The sequence below is a fragment of the Meriones unguiculatus genome, chromosome 7 (genome assembly GCF_030254825.1).
Source record: "Meriones unguiculatus strain TT.TT164.6M chromosome 7, Bangor_MerUng_6.1, whole genome shotgun sequence".
Classification (NCBI taxonomy): Eukaryota; Metazoa; Chordata; class Mammalia; order Rodentia; family Muridae; genus Meriones; species Meriones unguiculatus.
Window position 1 is genome coordinate 58,220,440 of NC_083355.1, and position 19,101 is coordinate 58,239,540.

The 19,101-nt window shown below is 39.5% G+C and overlaps 1 protein-coding gene across 9 annotated transcripts in view; it reads left to right on the top strand.

Annotated features, from left to right (window-relative positions):
* Akap6 (A-kinase anchoring protein 6) overlaps positions 1 to 19,101 on the top strand; it is a 443,623-nt gene that overhangs the window by 370,986 nt on the left and 53,536 nt on the right. The gene's annotated exons all lie outside the window — the stretch shown is intronic.

The window sequence follows — 19,101 nt, forward strand, 5'->3', positions numbered from 1 at the left end:
TGTGTCAAGTACTGTCTTGGATACTGCACAGATTCTAGCAAACAGTCAGTACCTGTTTCATCTCATATAACACATGGTCTATGGTGGGATATAGACGCATAAGCAGGCAGGTGGAATGAGATCTGTCCTATGATTCGATAGACATTAATATGGTATGAATGTGTACGTAGGAAGTCTCTGGGAGGTAAATGTTCTCATGAGGGAAGGCAAGGAAATTCATGGAAGAAGTGACTGATTTTTTCTCTAATTTTACATTCTTTCATTTTTTTTTCAGCAATTTATTCATTATATATCTTGACTGAAGCTCCCTTGCTCAACTCCTCCCAGTCCCATCCAACATCCCTCTTCCATCCTATCCCGTTCCCCCAGACCACTGAAAGGGGGAGTTTTCCTTCTTTGCCAACTGACCATAGCTTATTATGTCTCATCAGGACTACCTGAATCCTCTTTTTCGGTGGCCTGGTAAGGCTGTATTCCCAGGGACAAGTGATCAAAGTGGAGACAACTGAATTCATGACAGAGGCAATCCCTGCTCCCCTTACTCAGGAACCCACACAGAGACTGAGCTGCCAATCACCTACATCTGAGCAGGGGTTCTAGGTCTTCTCCATGCATGGTCCTTGGTTGGTGCATCAGTCTCTTCAGGACCCCCTGGGCTCAGATCCTTTAGCTTTGTTGGTCTCCTTGTGGGGTTCCTGTCCCCTCCATGTCCTTCTATATGACCCCCTCTTCTTCCATAAGACTACCTGCATTCTGCCCAAAGTTTGGCTGTGAGTCTCAGCATCTGCTTTGATTCCCTGTTGGGTGGAGCCTTTCAGAGGACCCTCTATAATAGGCTCCCATCCTGTTTCTCCTCTTCCACTGCTTCCAGTGTCTATCCTGTTTGCCATTCTGAATGAGATTTAAGCATCCTCCCTAGGGTTCTTGTTAGTGTTTAGCTTCTTTAGGTCTGTAGATTTTAGTATATATCCTATATTATACAGCTCTTTTCCACTTATAAGTGATTATATACCATGCGTGTCTTTCTGTTTCTGGATTACCTTACTCTGAATGATCTTTTCTAGTTCCATCCATTTGCCTGCAAATTTCATGATTTCCTTGTTTTTAATAACTGAGTAGTATTCTATTATGCCACAACCTCTGTATCCATTCCTCCATTGAGAAACATTTAGATTGTTTCCAGATTCTATCAAAGACCTCGTGAAACTGAAAAGCTTCTGTAAAACAAAGGACACCATCATCAGAACAAAATGACAGCCTTCAGACTGGGAAAAGATCTTCACTAACCCTATATCCGATAGAGGGCTAATATCCAGAACATATAAAGAACTCAAGAAATTAGACACCAATGAACCAAATAATCTAATTAAAAAATGGGGTACAGAGCTAAGTAGAGAATTCTCAACAGAGGAGTATTGAATGGTGGAGAAACACTTAAAGAAATGTTCAACATTCTGAGTCATCAGGGAAATGCAAATCAAAACAACTCTGAGATTTCAACTTATACCAATCAGAATGGCTAAGATCAAAACTCAAGTGACAACACATGCTGGAGAGGATGTGGAGAAAGGGGAACCCTCTTCCATTGCTTGCGGGTGTGCAAACTTGTATAACCACTTTGGAAATCAATCTGGTGCTTTCTCAGAAAATTGGGAATAGCACTAACTCAAGATCCAGCTATATCACTCCTGGGCATATACCCAAAAGATGCCCCACTATTCAACAAGGACATTTGCTCAATTATGCTTATAGCAGTTTTATTTGTAATTTTAGATATTTAAAAAAAATTTATTAATTCTTTGAGAATTTCATGTAATGTAGTTGTCTTAGTCACTGCTCTATTACTGTAAAGAGACACCATGACCAAAGCAAGTCTTATAAAATAAAGCTTTTAATTGGGGCTCACCTACAATTTCAGAGGTTTAGTTCATTAGCAGCCTGTCGGGAAGCATGGTGGCACACAGACAGCATGGTGCTGTGGGAGCTGAGAGTTCTAATCCAGATCTGCAGGAAGCAGCAAGAGAGCGACAGAGACAGAGGGACAGAGACAGACAAAAAAAGATAGAGACTGGGCTTGGCATGGCCTTTTGAAACCTCAAAGCCCACCATCAGTGACACACTTTCTCCAAGAAGGCCACCTAATTCTTTTCAAATAGTGTCACTCCCGATGACTGAGTATTCAAATATATAAGCCAATTTTATTCAAACAACCACAACATTTTATATTTACCGCACCCTCCCCCTAAGTCCTCCCACATTTATTCCTTCTTCCCCATAGACACTTCATTTTTAAAATTACATTTTTAGTAAGCACACAATATCATGAGTGTCTTAATGACATATTCATTTGTCTATCTTTGTACTTTGCTTTTCTTTGTCCTCCATGACCCTTATTAGTCTCCCTCTGATCCTTTCCTACCCTAAAATAGTTCGTCTATATTTTCTTCTTGTTTACATACATAGTCCAGTTAAGTTTAAGTTCTGCATATGAGAAAGATGTGATGTTTGTGTTTTTGTCCCAGTTGTCCTCAGGTGCCCCTCCCAGGGTCCTTCCTTCTCTCATGTAAATGCCTCTACATCGAGATGTGTGGTAAAGCAGTGGATGAAGACGAAAACACCATGGGCATCTGCATAATTCTAGGAAAAAGCAAGAAAGAAATTCCCTGGGTTCCTAGTTCTAGGAGCTAACATTACACTGTAGCCTGTGCTGTCAGAGGAGGAACAATCTTGATTTTGTTTTATGACACCATAATCAATACCTGGCAGTCAGTAAATCTCCATGCTTCACCCTTGGATGAGGCCTGAGATCATCTATCTCTATGCCTTATTCCAAAGAGAGAAACCAAACATCTGATGCAGTCAATGTTTCACTCACCACCAACAGCCAGAGCCATGCCAAAGCCTGCATCTCCTTAATTCCAGCTCAGGATCCAGTCCAACAATGGTTTTTGTAGATTATTGTTTCTGCAATATTCAAGTTGTTTTATTTTTTGTAAAATATGCATACTAAGCCTATCTGATTTGACAAAGAGAAATAAAAAATGATCTTCACAAAGGACATAATGATTAATGAGGAATTTAGAAATGCGTTTCACTGCTACGAGTGCTACTTTAAAAAAGGGGTAAACATGTGACAAGACCCCAAGGTTCCTTTGACATCGAAACTCAGAGATTTACCATCATGACCCTCCACAGCTTCTCCTTTTCACGGGGGTATTCTCGGGAGCCCACCCCAGCATAGAGTCTGCTATCATTTTTCACCTCGAGTTTATGTTGCAGCTCCATACAAGGAGCTTAAAGAGCTTTACAGACATTAGCTCATTAATCCTTCCCAAACCTCTCTAAGATAGAGCTGAGGCATAAATCATTTATTCCTATCTGAAAAAAAAAGCTTAAAATTTTTTTCTTTATTTTACTGATACTCTAAATTGTTGATTAATTCTAAATTATTCACTGTACATTTAGAATACTGCATTCTCTTCTCCAATAAGATTTTTCTTCATTTTTAGAATTTGATTTCATGAGGCTAGTGTAAAAATAGAATGATAGGCCTAGTGCTGAAATCTCCTCTGAGAATCATAGATTAGGAAGTGACTCGACTTTTGAGCTCTGTTTGTCTTTCTTTCCTAAAGTCCTTTATTGTCCTTCATTCATGATGAGGAAACATGGTTTTTAGGAAGTAGAGGGATACTTCATGATCCATTCATCCTTTATCAGCTAAGAACATCAAGAAAGTCAATGAGTATCCATTCAGCCATGTCATCTTAATTCCCAATAAAATACCAGTGTAACAAACTTCAGAACTTTACGAACACAACAATGGAAGTTAAAGCTCTTCAATCTTATGTGCTTTGCATAGGCAAATGACTTTCACTGTGACGTTATTTAGAGTTAGACTTTGAAGATGTTAGAATACGATCATAATGTATAGAATCTGAAGCTCTCAAGGACTGGCTTTCATAGGGATGGCTGCAATGTGCATGTATTAGATGAGTTTCCTGATCAAAAGCAGCATAGGGAGCTGTGATGGTTGGGATGAGAATAGCATCCATAGGGTCACATGTTTGAATACTTGGTCTCTAGTTGGTGGAACTCTTTGGGAAGGATTAGGAGGTGTGGTATTGTTGGAGAAGGCATAGCACTGAGGGCAGGGCTTGAGATTTCAAAAGCTACGCCATTTCAACTTAACTCTCTGCCTCCTGTTTTGGATCAAGATGTAAGCTCTCAGATACTTTTTCAGCAGTATGCCTACTTGTCTGCTGCCATCCTCCCTGTCATGATGATCATGAACTTAAACTCTGACTCTGTAAGCCTTCAATAAACTCTTCCTCTATAAGTTGCCTTGGCCATGGTGTTTCATCGTGACAATAGAAAAAGTACTAAGATTTTTCTTAGTTGGTATCAATTAGAGAAGTTGGTATCAAGAAGCAGCCTATTGCTGTGAGAGGCTTGACTGAGCTGTGCTTCTTTAGAGTGATGTGGAAGACTTTAGAACTTTGGAATAAGAAAGCTGTTGAATGCTGTAAGTAGGGCTTACTGAGCCATCCTAGCAGACCTTAGAAGAGGGCAATGTGGACTGTGGAGGCCAAGTTTAAGATGTTTCAGATGGAAATAATATCAGCAATTGTGTTAGAGACCATTCTTGTGATAGTTTGGAGAATAATTTGGCTGTTTTCATTGACGGAAGAGATTCCAAGGCAGCTTAATACTGATTCTGTCATGTTTTTAGTAATCACTCTTATGCAGAGCTATGGTAAAAAAAAGATGGGGAAGAAAGAAATACAAAATGCACAGTTTGAGGAGAAAAAACAACCTTGGTGTCAAGGCTTATGCTGAATAACACAAGGAGAAACCTGATTTCAAAGGGAATGGAGGGAGTGGTGGCCTTGGAATAACAGCCCCACCTGGCTAAGCTTATGTCTTATAAAAAGGAAAACTTATTCCAAAAAGGAAAGCCTGGGCAGATGTAACTCAAGGAGAGGGCCAGGTTCTGCTCCACGCAGACAGCTGAACTTGGACGCATCAACCCTGAGGGTCTGGCTTTAGAGTCATGAATGACACAGGTGTCAAGGGTGATGGAGTCTTCCTCTTGAGCCAGGCACGTGTCAAGGGAGTCTCTGCACGAGGCCTGGAACAGGTGGTTACTGCTGAAGCTGTGGGAATGAAGCCTGTATTGCTCTGGAGACCATAAGATGCTGGAGATGCCAGAACTAAGAGAAATCTACCAAGCAGAGCTGAAGATAGGGAGTAAAACTGTCCCAAGAAAGAAAACTGTGTTTAGTCAACAACACTGGGAAGGCAGAGCCATCTAAGCCCTTTGACATCAGACATGGAAGGGTTTAGAGTTTTTCCCTGATGATCTTTGGTTTTTCTTTGGTCCAGCTTTTCCTCATTATGCCCCCTCCTCTCCTTTTTGGAGTGGTAATGTATACGCTGTGCCACTATATATTAGAAGTCTGTGCTTTGCTTTTTTGATTTTATAGAAATTATAGTTAAGAGATTTCCTTTATTCTCAGAAGAGACTTTGCATTTTGAAACTGTGAAAGACAACAGGGACTTTTATAGTTGCACTAAGGCATTTTACATTATTACATGGCTATAAGCCTATTGGGATTCAGGGAGTAAAATGTGGTAGTTTGAGTAGGAATGGCCCCCATAAGCTCATGTGCTTGACCATTTGTTACCCAGTTTGTAGAACTGTTTGAGGAGGATTAGGAGTTGTGGCCTTGCTGCTGGGGCGGACTTTGAGGTTTCAAAAGCCCAGCCATTCCGTTACCTCTCTTACCCTCATGCTTCTGAATCAAGATGTAAACTCTCAGCTATTGCTCTAGCCCTATTGCTTCCTACCTGCTGCCATATTCTCTGCCATGATGGTCATGGACTCTAAACATCTGAAACCGTAAGACAATACTTTCTTTTATAATTTGCCTTGGTCATAGTGTTTTATTGCAGCAATATAAAAATGACTAAGACAGGAAGAAAGGATTTATTTCATCTTATATTTCCAGATATCGGTCCATTGCTAAGGGAAATCAGGGCAGGAACTCAAGAAGGGCAGAAATAATGGAGGCAGGGGCTGATGCAGAAGCCATGGAGGAGCACCGCTTACTGACATCCTTCGTACAGCTTGCTCAGCCTGCTTCCTTATAGAACCTAGGACCAGAGGTGACACAGCCTACGGTGGGTTGGGCTCTCTCCCACATCCATCCTCGATCAAGAAACTGTCCTGAAAGTGTTGTTCTTCATTCGGTGAGGGCCTGGAATGTGGCTTCCAGATGGAAAATGCAGTCAAAGGTCCTGGATCTGAGGAATGGCTAGAGCACTTTAGGGAAAGGCCCATGCACTAGGCTGGGGTGTTGAAAGAATTTTCCACCAGAGTGTTACAGCCCAGGAGTTTAGCAGTGAATCTTCAGGGAGGTGAGTCCTCCATTCCCCAGAACAAATGACGAATCTCAGGTGCTCATGGTGAAAAGCTGGTGGTGTCATGAAGCACGCAGCATGCAGCACCCATCCAGCACATTCATTTGGAATCAGGGATTTATAAACCTTGGGCAGTGGGAGGGGTTTCACGCATGAATGTGTTTGATTTGCCAGGGTCAGGGAGGCCAGGGATGCTTGATGTACATGCAGTGGTAGAGAGTCTCACTTACATGCACTAGCACTGGTCTTATAACAAGAAGAAAAACACAGTCCTTAATTATGGGTAGGAGAATATCCAAGTACAGTCGAAGGTCATTGCTGAAAACTAAAATCTCCTTAGCAGGGTGGAATATTCTCCAGGAATTCCCAGAGGCTTGATAGACCAGTCTTCTTCTCAGGAAATGGTCTGACCTTTAAACTTCCCAGGGGGCTATGTGATGCTCCTTACAAGATCTGGGGTTACCAGATCATGTGGAGAGAGAAGGGGGTCTGTTGTAATAAACCAAGTTCAGTTGGCTAGCCAGATATGCCAGACTTTGACCTTTTAACAGCAGAGTCCCACACCTGGTGGAGGTGTTTTCTCGACTGAGAATCCCTCTTCTATAGGACTCTAGCGTGTATCCAGTTGACCTAAAACTAGCCAGCAGTAAAATAATAAGGGCATACTAATAGTTAAAGAAATTAGTACTATTATACCTTTATCCATCATGAAAGATGACAAATACCTTGTAACTTATTTGATAAATATAAAAGTTTATTTTTCATAGCCATTTAGACCACTATTGTGTGTATTTGTATGTGTGTATTATTTTCCTGAGTGTAAGGTTATATAGTATGTGGTATCAGAAGATGTTAAAAGCTAAAGGAAGGTTATTTTTCAGAGGAAGAATTTTGAGTGAGCATATTTCACGGTTTACTTAAGGTGACAAAATTGGTTTTTGGTGAATAGAAGACTACCGCCCAGATGTGGTTTCTTCCTCATTCCAAATGGTTTCTCAAATGTTAAGCTAAACCCCTTTGTGGTTAGACAACTTATGCTTTGTGTTGCTGCCAAAATATCAAAGAGAATAACATCGTGTACCCCATTTGAAGGGGAACCCTGTGTATTCAGTTCTCCTTGGAGGAGCATGCAGGGAACATACGTGTTACTTCTCAGAGGAGAAGAAAGTAGGTTCCTTTAAAAGAAAGCTTAGCTTTATTTATCAGGTTTCTGGACTTCTAGACCCTATTTTGTTTTAGCTATGAAAGTAATATAATATGGTTCTTACATTTTCTTTTCACAAGGTTCTGGGATGTAGTTTTGAACCGAAAAATCAACATAGTAATTTACAAGTTGGCTAAAACTAACCAACTCTCTACTATCTCACATAATAATGGAAGCATGGTTTGGTTTTACTTATAAGTTAAGTATTTCCAAATGATCCCAAGAATGCACTTGATATTCCTGAGTATCTGAGAATACTGAAAACTGGTTTAAAAAAAAAATTAAAAAAGTGCATTGGGTTTCCATCTCACATACAAAATAAAAAGCTAAGAAGGAAATTAGAAGTAGCCCAAGCTCACATGGAAAATGTATTTATTTTAGCTTCTGTCTGTACCTATCTCAGCTGGCCAAGCAGACTAAATGAGTAAAGAAGGGCTTTCCTGTTGTGGAAGATCTTTCCAGCACCATTTTCCTCTTCGATAGAGGTGTTTTCCCCTAACTCAGCTCTTGCTTTTTTTCTTGTTTTACCATCAGAGTTCTTAAATCCTTTTATTTCCCACCAGTAGGATTCTGAAATAACACGTCCACATTCTTAAAACATTAGTTCCTAGATGTTGTACTTCAAGTAAGGATAAGTCTATGGTGAGGCCAGGGGTGTTATAAGAAAGCATAGTTCAGTCTGAAAAGCAGGGCGTGATACAGGGGAGGGAAGCAAATAGTCAATGGATGGAAGAGTAAGGAAAACACTGTGCCTTCGGACTAAGCCAGATACGAAACAAAAGTGAGTAGTTTATTATGACTTTTTGAGTCCAGTGGCCAACGTGTTCTGCATGCTTTCCCTAAGACTGTCTCTTGGTTCACGTGGTTCATATGTTTGCCAGCTTTCCTCCTTGATGCTATGTCATTGGCCTTTATGGTGACTTTCTGTGATAGATTTTGCTAAGTGGGTATGTTGTACTGTAACTGGACACAGGGAATTCTTTCCTCCTTCCCCTCTAGATTGTCTTGGGTACCCTTTCCTCTAAAGATCCCAAATAAAGAAGAGATGATTTCAGGTAGCTGGGACCAACAGAAACCGAGAAAGGAAAATCACCTCCATCCATCCAGAATTGCTTAAAATGTTTCCCATGGAATCAGTATGACAGGAAACCTCAAGACATTGTAAATAGATTTCAAAATACAATTATGTAAAAATCTATTATAATTACTCCCTCTCTGCTTTTGAAGGAGTGGCTGTGGGAGTTTAAGAAACTGTGCGTGGTGTTCTAATGGCTAAGTTTCATCGATACCCTGCACTCCTTCCCCTGATTGCTGAAAGTTTCCTTTCTGTAATTGCAGAATAGCTTAGCATCTTAACAATAATGGACATGTTTTTAAAAGATTATTGCCAAAAGTGCATTCTTTATTCCAGGGAGACTCTGTAATAGATACTAGCATTTTAGTAATGATACAGGCAATCTGTAAGCTATTACAGTTTTCTTTAGAGTAACTTAATCTTCATATTGTTTTGTATGTCTAGAATTTTAATAGTGTTTTTAATTTAGAAAAGGAGGTTTATAACATATTACTAATTACATGTGAATATGAACTAAATACACAACTACTAAATTTTAATCTAAAACAAACATATTTAAAAAGTACTTAACCTAGTGTAGAGAAAGTAACAAAGAAATTAAAGAATGCCACACAGGAAGGATAGTAGCTTTCCTGGGATAACACAGTGAGGGGTAGCAGTTTTGGAATACTTTAACATGTTTTTTAACTAAAAAAATTAAGAAGAATAGAGATGGTCCCTTCTAACTAAAACTATATATTTTATAACAAATGAAAACACAATGTATTAAACATAGCTATGCATATTTGTTTTAGACTTAGTAACACCATCCATCCAAGGTGCTCCAAGAAGTTACAGAAGTAATAACAATTCTGGCAACCCTTAGTTATTCAGACTGATTAGTGAGCACACTAGACCGCAAGGCCCTTAGAGATAATTTGCAGGTTGAAGAGCCCTGGATAGAAGGCAGCCACTGGCCCTTCCAGCAGGCAGGTGAAGGAACAGAGGTTTCTTAAAAATAAAAGTAGTTACTGGAAATATTTTTATTTTATATGGTTCTAAGAAACATATCAGTTTATAGATCTTGACTTAAATTATCACATACAATTTCGGTACTCTTTTGGCATGCCACCCAGCTCCTCTCCAAGGAGCTGGTAGAGATGTGCTTAGTGAACTAATTTAGGGGACTTTAGTACTATTTTTAAATTCTAGCTTTTATATTAAACAAACCACTTTGCTATTTTGAAGGGAGTTATAATCTACTTAAAACTGTCATTCTCTGTTTCTGACTTGCAATTAGATGATATTTCCAAAATGTCAGACCAAGATTCTGCTTCTCCCATCACCATAATTGAATGTGACAGCCAAGATATTATATCAATACCTTTTCCATAATTAGCAATAAGGATCCTGCCAAGGGTTAACTAGAAAAGTTTCATAAACATTTTTCAAAAATGGTCCTGAAGGCAGTATTATGCTTTTAAAATCTGCTAATGTAACAAAGACTTGTGTCAAGCAGGAGACAGATCTATGAGCAGAACTGTTTGGTGAGAAGAGTTTTGTGGTGTGTGATGTATGTTATGTAAATGAGCTTATTAGGACTCTCATCTATTTTATTATTGGTGACCAATTTAATAGAGGCATTTAAAAAACAATATTTCTGCCTGCCTCCTAGAAGTGAAGAAGATACATTGATATAATTGAGAGCAAATGATTGCATGTCATGCCATTTAATCATGTCATTTTTCAATTGCTATTTTTTGCACTCCACTGCATGCTTATAGAATATTTAGCTTCAATATAGATTAAATCCCAGAGTTTGCAACTGAGCTTGGCTCCCTATATTAGCTAACATTGTTTTAGGAATTTGTAATCAGTTAAAATACCCAGACATCATTTATTTTATTTTATTTAAAATACATAAATCATCAGTCATACATCATTTGCAATGCTTTAAATTTTGTCTACTTTGAATAATTGTTTGTACTTCTGGGTTGTAAATTCTTTTGGGGGTTTATTTTATTCATTTGTTTGTTTGTTTGAGACAGGTTTCTCTGTGTAGCACTGGCTGTCCTGGACTTGCTTTGTAGACCAGGCTGGCCTCAAACTCACAGAGATCCACCTGCTTCTGCACCTGCTAGGTACACGCCGCCACTGCACCCAGCTGGAGTATAAATTCTTATTTGCAACATTTATATGATACATATGGTTGTGCAGACATTTGGGCAGGGTGGAGCTACCAGGACTCAAAGAACTGTTGACCTGTTGTGAATGTTGGTAATCATTTATCTAAAGGACATTTTTAATCAAAATTGTCTAGTCTTTTCTTTATCATTTGTCTAATATACATCTTTCCCAGAAAAGGAAGTACTTCTACTATGAAATGGAATATGAAGTCCAAGAGTCAAGAAGGAAGTGTCTGCTTGGTTCACTGGATCCCCAGACACTTGAACAGAGTCCATTGTAATAGATGTTTCGTATATATTTGTTCAATTAATGATGTTTAGTTTTCCACCTATGCTATCAAAACTGTCCTAGATTCAATATAGTATACTTTACACATTTTTTTTATGTTTGAAGGCTTCCAAATAAGTAGAAGATTAGAATTCTAAAAGGTTGAGGTTATTGGCTCTTTTTTAATTTATTATAATTTATTCATTTTGTATCCCAGCTGTAACGCCCCTCCCTTGTGCCCTCCCAATCCTGCCCTCCCTCCCTCTTCTCCTCCCATCCCCCTACCCAAGTCCAGTGATAGGGAGATCCTCCTCCCCTTCTATTTGACCCTAGCCTATATGATCTCATCAGGACTGGTTGCATTGTCTTTCTCTGTGGCCTGGCAAGGCTGCATCCCCCAGTGGGGAGGTGATCAGAGAGCCAGCCACTGACTTCATGCCAGAGAAAGCCCCTGCTCCCCTTAATAGGGACCCCACTTGGATACTGAGTCTATGGGCTACATCTGAGCTGGGGTTTTAGGTCCCTTCCATTGAGGGACATCTAGGTTGTTTCCAGCTGCTGGATATTGCAAATAGAGCTGCTACAAACATGGTTGAGCAAATGTCTTTGTTGTATAGTTGAGCATACTCTGTATATATGGCTAGGAGTGGTATAGCTGGATCTTGAGGAAGCACTATTCCTAATTGTCTGAGAAAGCGCCAGATTGATTTCCAAAGTGGTTGTATAAGTTTACATTCCCACCAGCATTGGAGGAGGTTTCCCCTTTCTCCACATTCTCTCCAGTATGTGTTGTCACTTGAGTTATTCATCTTAGCCATTCTGATGGGTGTAAGGTGAAATCTCAGGGTTGTTTTGATTTGCGTTTCCCTGATGACTAAGGACGTTGAACATTTCTTTAAGTGTTTCTCTGCTATTCGATATTCCTCTGCAGAGAATTCTATTTAACTCTGTACCTCACTTTTTATTTGGATTACTTGGTTTGTTGCTGTTTAACTTCTTGAGCTCTTTATATATTCTGGATATCAGCCCTCTGTCAGATATAGGGTTGGTGAAGATCCTTTCCCAATCTGTAGGCAGTCATTCTGTTCTGATGAGAGTGACCTTTGCTTTACAGAGGATTTTCAGTTTCATGAGGTCCCATTAATTGATTGTTGATCTTAGAGCCTGTGCTGTTGGTGTTCTGTTCAGGAAGTTGTCTCTTGTGCCAATGAGTTCAAAGCTCTTCCCCAGTTTTTCTTCTAACAGGTTTAGTGTGTCTGTTTTTATGTTGAGATCCTTAATCCATTTGGACTTTAGTTTTGTGCAGGGTGATAAGTATGGATCTATTTGCATTTTTCTGTGTGTAGACATCCAGTTAGACTAGCACCATTTGTTGAAGATGCTCTCTTTTTCCATTGTATGGTTTTGGCATGTTTGTCAATAATCAGGAGTCTATAAGTGTGTGGGTTTATTTCTGGGTCCTCCAGTCTATTCCATTGATCAACCATTCTGTTTCTATGCCAGTACCATGCAGTTTTTATTACTGTTGCTCTGTAGTACAGCTTGGGGTCAGGGATGGAGATACCTCCAAAATATCTTTTATTGAAGAGCTACTCTGTGGCCTGTCAAGGCCTGTACCCCCAAGGGGGAGGTGATCAGAGAACCTATCACATAGTTTATGCCAGAGAAAGCCCCTGCTTTATGTTATTCCATATGAAGATGAGAATTTTTTTCAAGGTCTGTAAAGAATTGTGTTGGTAATTTGATGGGAATTGCATTGAATCTGTAGATTGCTTTTGGTAAATGGCCATTTTTACTATGTTAATCCTGCCAAGCCCTGGGAGATCTTTCTATCTTCTGATATCTTCTTCTATTTCTTTCTTCAGAGACTTGAAGTTTTTGTTTTTGTTTTTTTTTTTCATTCAAGTCTTTGACTTGCTTGGTTAGAGTTACACCAGGGTACTTTATGTCCTTTGTGGCTGTTGTGAAGGGTGTTGTTTCCCTAATTTTCTTCTAAGCCCATTTGTCTTTTGTATACAGGAGGGCTACTGATTTTTTTTTGAGTTAATTTTGTATCCAGCCACTTTTTTGAAGGTTTTTTTTTTATCAGCTATAGGCATTTCCTGGTAGAATTTTTGGGGTCACTCATGTATACTATCATATCATCTGCAAAGAGTGATACTTTGACTTCTTCCTTTCTGATTTGTATACCTTTGATCTCCTTTAGTTGTCTTACTGCTCTAACAAGGACTTCAAGAACTATGGTGAAGAGTTAGGGAGTGAGTGGGGAGCCTTGCCTTGTCACTGATTTCAGTGGGATTGATTTAAGTTTCTCTCCGTTTAGTTTGATGTTGGCTATAGGCTTGCTGTATATTGCCTTCACTATGTTTAAGTATATGCCTTGTATCCCTGATCTCTCTAGGACTTTAAACATAAAGGAGTGTTGGAATTTATCAAATGCTTTTTCAGCATCTAAGGAGATTCTCATGTGTTTTTCTTTTCTTTCAGTTTGTTTATATGGTGGATTACCTTGATGGATTTCCATATATTGAACCACCCCTGGTGGATGATATCTTTGATGTGTTCTTGAATTCGGTTTGCAAGTATTTTATTGATTATTTTTGCATCAATGTTCATAATAGAGATTGGCCTTTCTTTGTTGGTCTTTGTGAGGTTTAGGTATCAAGGTGACTGTGGCTTCATAGAATGAGTTTGGTAATGTTCCTTCTGCTGTTACTATTTTGTGGAATAGTTTGAAGAGCATTGGTATTAGCTCTTCTTTTAATATCTGGTAGAATTCTGTGCGGAACCCATCTGGCCCTGGGCTTTTTTGGATGGGAGAATTTTGATGACAGCTTCTATTTCCTTATGGGATATACGGCTATTTAATTTATTTACCTGGTCTTGATTCAGCATTGGTAAGTGGAATCGCTCAAGAAAATTTTTTGTTTAATTTAGATTTTCAAATTTTGTGGCATATAGGTTGTTGAAGTAAGACCTAGTGATTGTTTGGATTTCCTCAGTGTCTGTTGTTATGTCCACCTTTTCATTTCTGATTTTGTTGATTTGGATAGTGTCTCTCTACCTTTAGTTAGTTTGTCTAAGGGTTTGTCTATCTTGTTGATTTTCTCAAAGAACCAGCTCTTGGTTTCATTGATTCTTTGAATTGTTCTCTTTGTTTCTAGTTTGTTGATTTCAGTCCTGAGTTTGATTGTTTCCAGCCTTCTACTCCTCTTGGGTGTGTCTGCTTCTATTTTTTCTAGGGCTTTCAGATGAGCCATTAAGGTGCTTGTATGAGATGTTTCGAATTTCTTCTTGAAGGCACTTAGTGCTATGTTCTCTTAACACTGCTTTCATTGTGTTTCATAAGTTTGGGTACATTGTGCCTTCATTTTCACTAAATTCTAGGAAGTCTTTAATTTCTTTCTCTATTTCTTCCCTGACCCAGCTGTCATCGAGTAGTGAGTTGTTCCATTTCCATGTGTGTCGGCTTTTTGCTATGTCCATTGTTGTATCCATCTTAAGTCCATGGTGGTCTGATAGGATACAAAGGATTATTTCAGTCTTCTTGTATCTGTTGAGGCTTTCTTTGTGTCTGATTATATGGTCTATTTTGGAGAAAGCTCCATGGTTCCATGAAGTGCTGAGAAAAAGGTAAATTCTTTTGTGTTTGGGTAGAAGGTTCTGTGGATGTCTTCTAGGTTCATTTGATTCAGGACATCTGTTAGAGTCATTTCTTTGTTTAATTTCTGTTTTGTTGACCTGTCCTTTGTTGAGAGTGGGGTGTTGAAGTCTATTAATGTGTGGAGATCTATGTATATTTAAATTTTATTAATTTTTTTTCAAATGTGGATACCCTTGTATTGGGTACCCATGTTCAGAATTGTGTTGTCTTCTTGGTGGAATTTTCCTTTGATGAGTTTGAGGTGACCTTCCCCATCTCTTTTGATTAATTTTGGTTGAAAGTCTATTTTATTAGATATTAGAATTCCTGCTTGCTTCTTGGGTCCTTTTGCTTGGAAAACCATCTTCCAGCCCTTTACTCTCAGGTAATTTCTATCTTTGTGACGTAGGTGCATTTCTTGTATGCAACAGATTGTTGGGTCTTGCTTCCACATCCATTCTGTTAGTCTGTGTCTTTTTATTGGAGAGTAGAGCCCATTGATGTTGAGAGAGATTAAAGATCAGTGGCTGTTAGATCCTTTGATTTTGATGTTGGTTGTGGTAGTGTGTTTGTGTGCTTGGCTACTTTTTTAAAATTTCATGTTTTTTTTTCTTATTTTTATTTTTATTAATTACAGTTTATTCACTTTGTATCCCCACCTCTAGCTCCCTCCTTCCTCCCCTCCCAATCCCACCCTCCCTCCTCCTTCTCTACCCATGCCTCTCTCTATGTCCACTGACAGGGGAGGTCTTCCTCTCCTTCCTTCTGATCCTAGTCTATCAGGTCTCATCAGGAATGACTGCATTGTCTTCCTCTGTGGCCTGATAAAGCTGCTCCCCCCTCAGGGAGAGGTGATCAAAGACCAGGCCAATCAGTTCATGTCAGAGACAGTCCCTGTTCCCATTACTATGGAACCCACTTGGACACTAAACTGTCATGGGCTACATCTGTGCAAGGGTTCTAGGTTATCTCCATGCATGGTCCTTGGTTGGAGTATCAGTCTCAGAAAAGACCCCTGTGCTGAGATATTTTGGTTGTTGCTCTCCTTATGGAGTTACTGTCCTCACCTGGTCTTACTATCTCCCCCTTCTTTCCTAAAATTCCTTGTACTCTGCCTAAAGTTTAGCTATAAGTCTCTGCATCTGCTTTGATACTCACTCATAAATGGATATTAGATATTTAATATAGGATAAACATACTCAAATCTGTACACCTCAAGAAACTAATCATGAAGGAGGACTCTGGCTAAGATGCTCAAGCCCCATTCAGAAAGGCAAAGAGGATGGGTATCAGAAGAGGGAGAAAACAGGGAACAGGACAGGAGCCTACCCCAGAGGGCCTCTGAAAGGCTCTACCCTGCAGTGTATCAAAGCAGATGCTGAGGCTTGGCTACTTTTAGTTTTGTTGTAGTGAGGTTATTTATTTCCTGTGTTTTCCTGAATATAGTTAGCTTTCTTGGGTTGTATTTTTTTCTTCTAGTGTCTTCTGTAAGGCTAGATTTGTGGGTAGGTATTGTTTATCTTTGTTTTTGTCATTGAATATCTTGTTTTCTCCATACATGATGACAGAGTTTTGCTGGGTATCGTCGCCTGGGCTGACATCTGTTTTCTCTTTGGGTCTGCTTGATATCTGTTCAGGCCCTTCTGGCTTTTATTGTCTCTGTTGAGAAGTCAGGTGTGATTCTGATGGGGTTGCCATTATATGTTACTTGGCCTATTTCTCTTGCAGCTTTTAGTATTCCTTTTTTTTTTTTTTTTTTTTTGTTCTGTATACCTACTGTTTCAATTATTATGTGGTGGAAGGATTTTCTTTTCTGGTCTAATTTATTAGATGCTCTGTAGGCCTCTTGTAGGCTTATAGGCCTATTTTAAATTGGGGAAATTTTCTTCTATGATTTTGTTGAAAATATTTTCTGGGCCTTGTAGATAGGACTCTTCTTTTTCCTCTATTTTTATTATTCTTAGGTTTTGTCTTTTAGGTTGTCTTGGATTTCTTCAATGATTTGTGTCAGGAATTTTTTAGATTTAACATTTTCTTTGATGGATACATCAATTTCTTCCATTGTATCTTCCACACCTAAGATTCTTTCTTCCTCCTCTGGTAGTCTGTTGGTTATGCTTACCTCTGTAGTTCTTGTTCTTCCCTAAGTTCTTCCTCTCCATGATTTCCTCCATTTGTGTTTTCTTTAATTTTTCCAATTCTATCTTCAGATCTTGACCCATTTTTTATTTCCTTCACCTGACTGTATTTTTCTGTTTGTTTGAACATTCCTCTGTTTTTTTTATTTCTTTTAGTGATTTAATTATTTCCTCTCTGAAGGCCACAAACTGGCTGCATCTTCCTGCATTTCTTTACAGATGCCCATAATCTGTTTGACTTTATCTTCCTCTATTTCTTTACACATTTTATTTGTTTCCTCCATTATCCTCTTTATAAACAGAGATTTATGGTCATCTTCCTGAATTTCATTTATGATAGGGTGTTCAGGGCTACTTGCCCCTGGGTAACTGGGTTCTGGAGATGCCTTATTGCTTTGGCTTTTGTTGGTTGTGCTTTTATGTTGGCCTCTACCCATCTGGCTGTCTCAGGTGTTAGCTGTTAGTTTCTGGTGCCTGCTGGAATCTTGTCGTGGGGAGAATCCCCTTTGCAGTAACATGGTTGTTCCTGAAGGAGGCCTCCTCAGATTTTTGGGTATGGTCCTGAGTGGCAGTGCTTCTCAGGAATTGCCACAGCTCACCTCAGGTGTATGGATCTGTGTGGTAATTGTGGTAGTTGGTAGTCAGGGGGGCTCTCCTCTCACCAGGAGAAGTCCTGGAGACAGCTGCCCTGCCACTGGGCTTCTTGCTCTGAATTAATGATCTGCTGCTGCTACTCTTATACTGTATTTGCTAGGCGCAGCCCTCTAGAAGAACCAGGGAGCCCCGCAGTTTGGTCAGTTTATCTAGGGAGACAGGTTGCGCCTTGGAGCAGTGTCTGGGGGCTGATCCCATGGATCTCAGGCTTCTGTAGGTCTGAGTTTGGAGTTCTGTGCCCCAGTACCCAAGCGGTAACCAGTGTCAGGTGAGCGCAGCACTCATGTGTGCAGCAGGAGGCTAGAGCCTGGAGCCTGCAGGAACCCAGGGACTTTTCTGGGGATTAGCTGGGTGTCCTGAGGTCGAACCTGAGGTTTTCCCTACTGTGGGGTTTCCTCCTGACAGGGAGACCTAGTCTCTGGTGTTGTGGGGCCCACAGTTCAGTCTGGGATGGTGATTAGAACATGCAGGCCTGTGGCTCTGGGCTGGTGACTAAGGGCCTGATAGGATCTGGAACTCTTCCAGGGTTTAGCTTGGTGACCTGAGAATGGACCCAATTGCTTCCCACACTGTGGGGTTTCCTTTCATTTGGGAAACACAATCACCGATGTTTTAGGGCCCAGATGTTTCAGTCTGTTGGTCGCTGTGCAGTCACTGCTGTTCTGCTTATCCAACACAGTGTCCTCTCAGCGCCGCCATCTTGGACCCGTTACTGGCTGTTTTAACAATAGCTTTATGCTTGTAGCCACTTCTGGTTGAAAATCTACAGCAGCATAACTTGGAAATGTAGACATCTTATGACCTAATGTAGAGATCTTACAAGCTACTCTAGCTTTCTTCTTATATATCAGTGTTTTTCCTGGATCAATTTTCAAGTCCACCTACAAAAGTAAAGGTGCATATTATCAAGCCTGTGGTCTGAGTCTAGCCCCTGGAACAGACATGGTGGAAGGAAAAACAGGTTCCTGCATGTTATTCTTAGACCTTCACATACAGACAAAGGTATATGCACACACACATACACATGCATGAAGAGAAGAGATGGAAGGGTGGCAGTTAAAGGTTAAAAATGCACACAAAAATATTAGTCATTGATACATGGGATTAGGGAAAATAACCCATAAAATACTGTAAAGAATAGTACTCAAACAATTGATAAGCAATCCTGATGATTATTATTTTATACACAAGTGAATATAGGTAAAAACAGTTGAAGAGAATATGACATGTTTTTATTTTATACTTATCCAGATACATATGATCAACAGAATTAATTTTGGTATTATATGTGATTGTCACCTATAAGTCAGGTCGCCCATTTTTCTACTAATGCTAGCAGTATTTATGTGACAATTTCATAAGCCATGTAAGAACTTCATCACTGCAATAATTATATTTAATTAATAGTCTTTATTTTTCATATTTGTTTCAACTCTTCTTTAAAGTCCAGGCTTCTCTGTATTTTTTTTCGGTTTATGTTTTATGATGTTTCCAGAAGTAGGAGGCCTATATGAAAATCAGGCTGCATTATTTT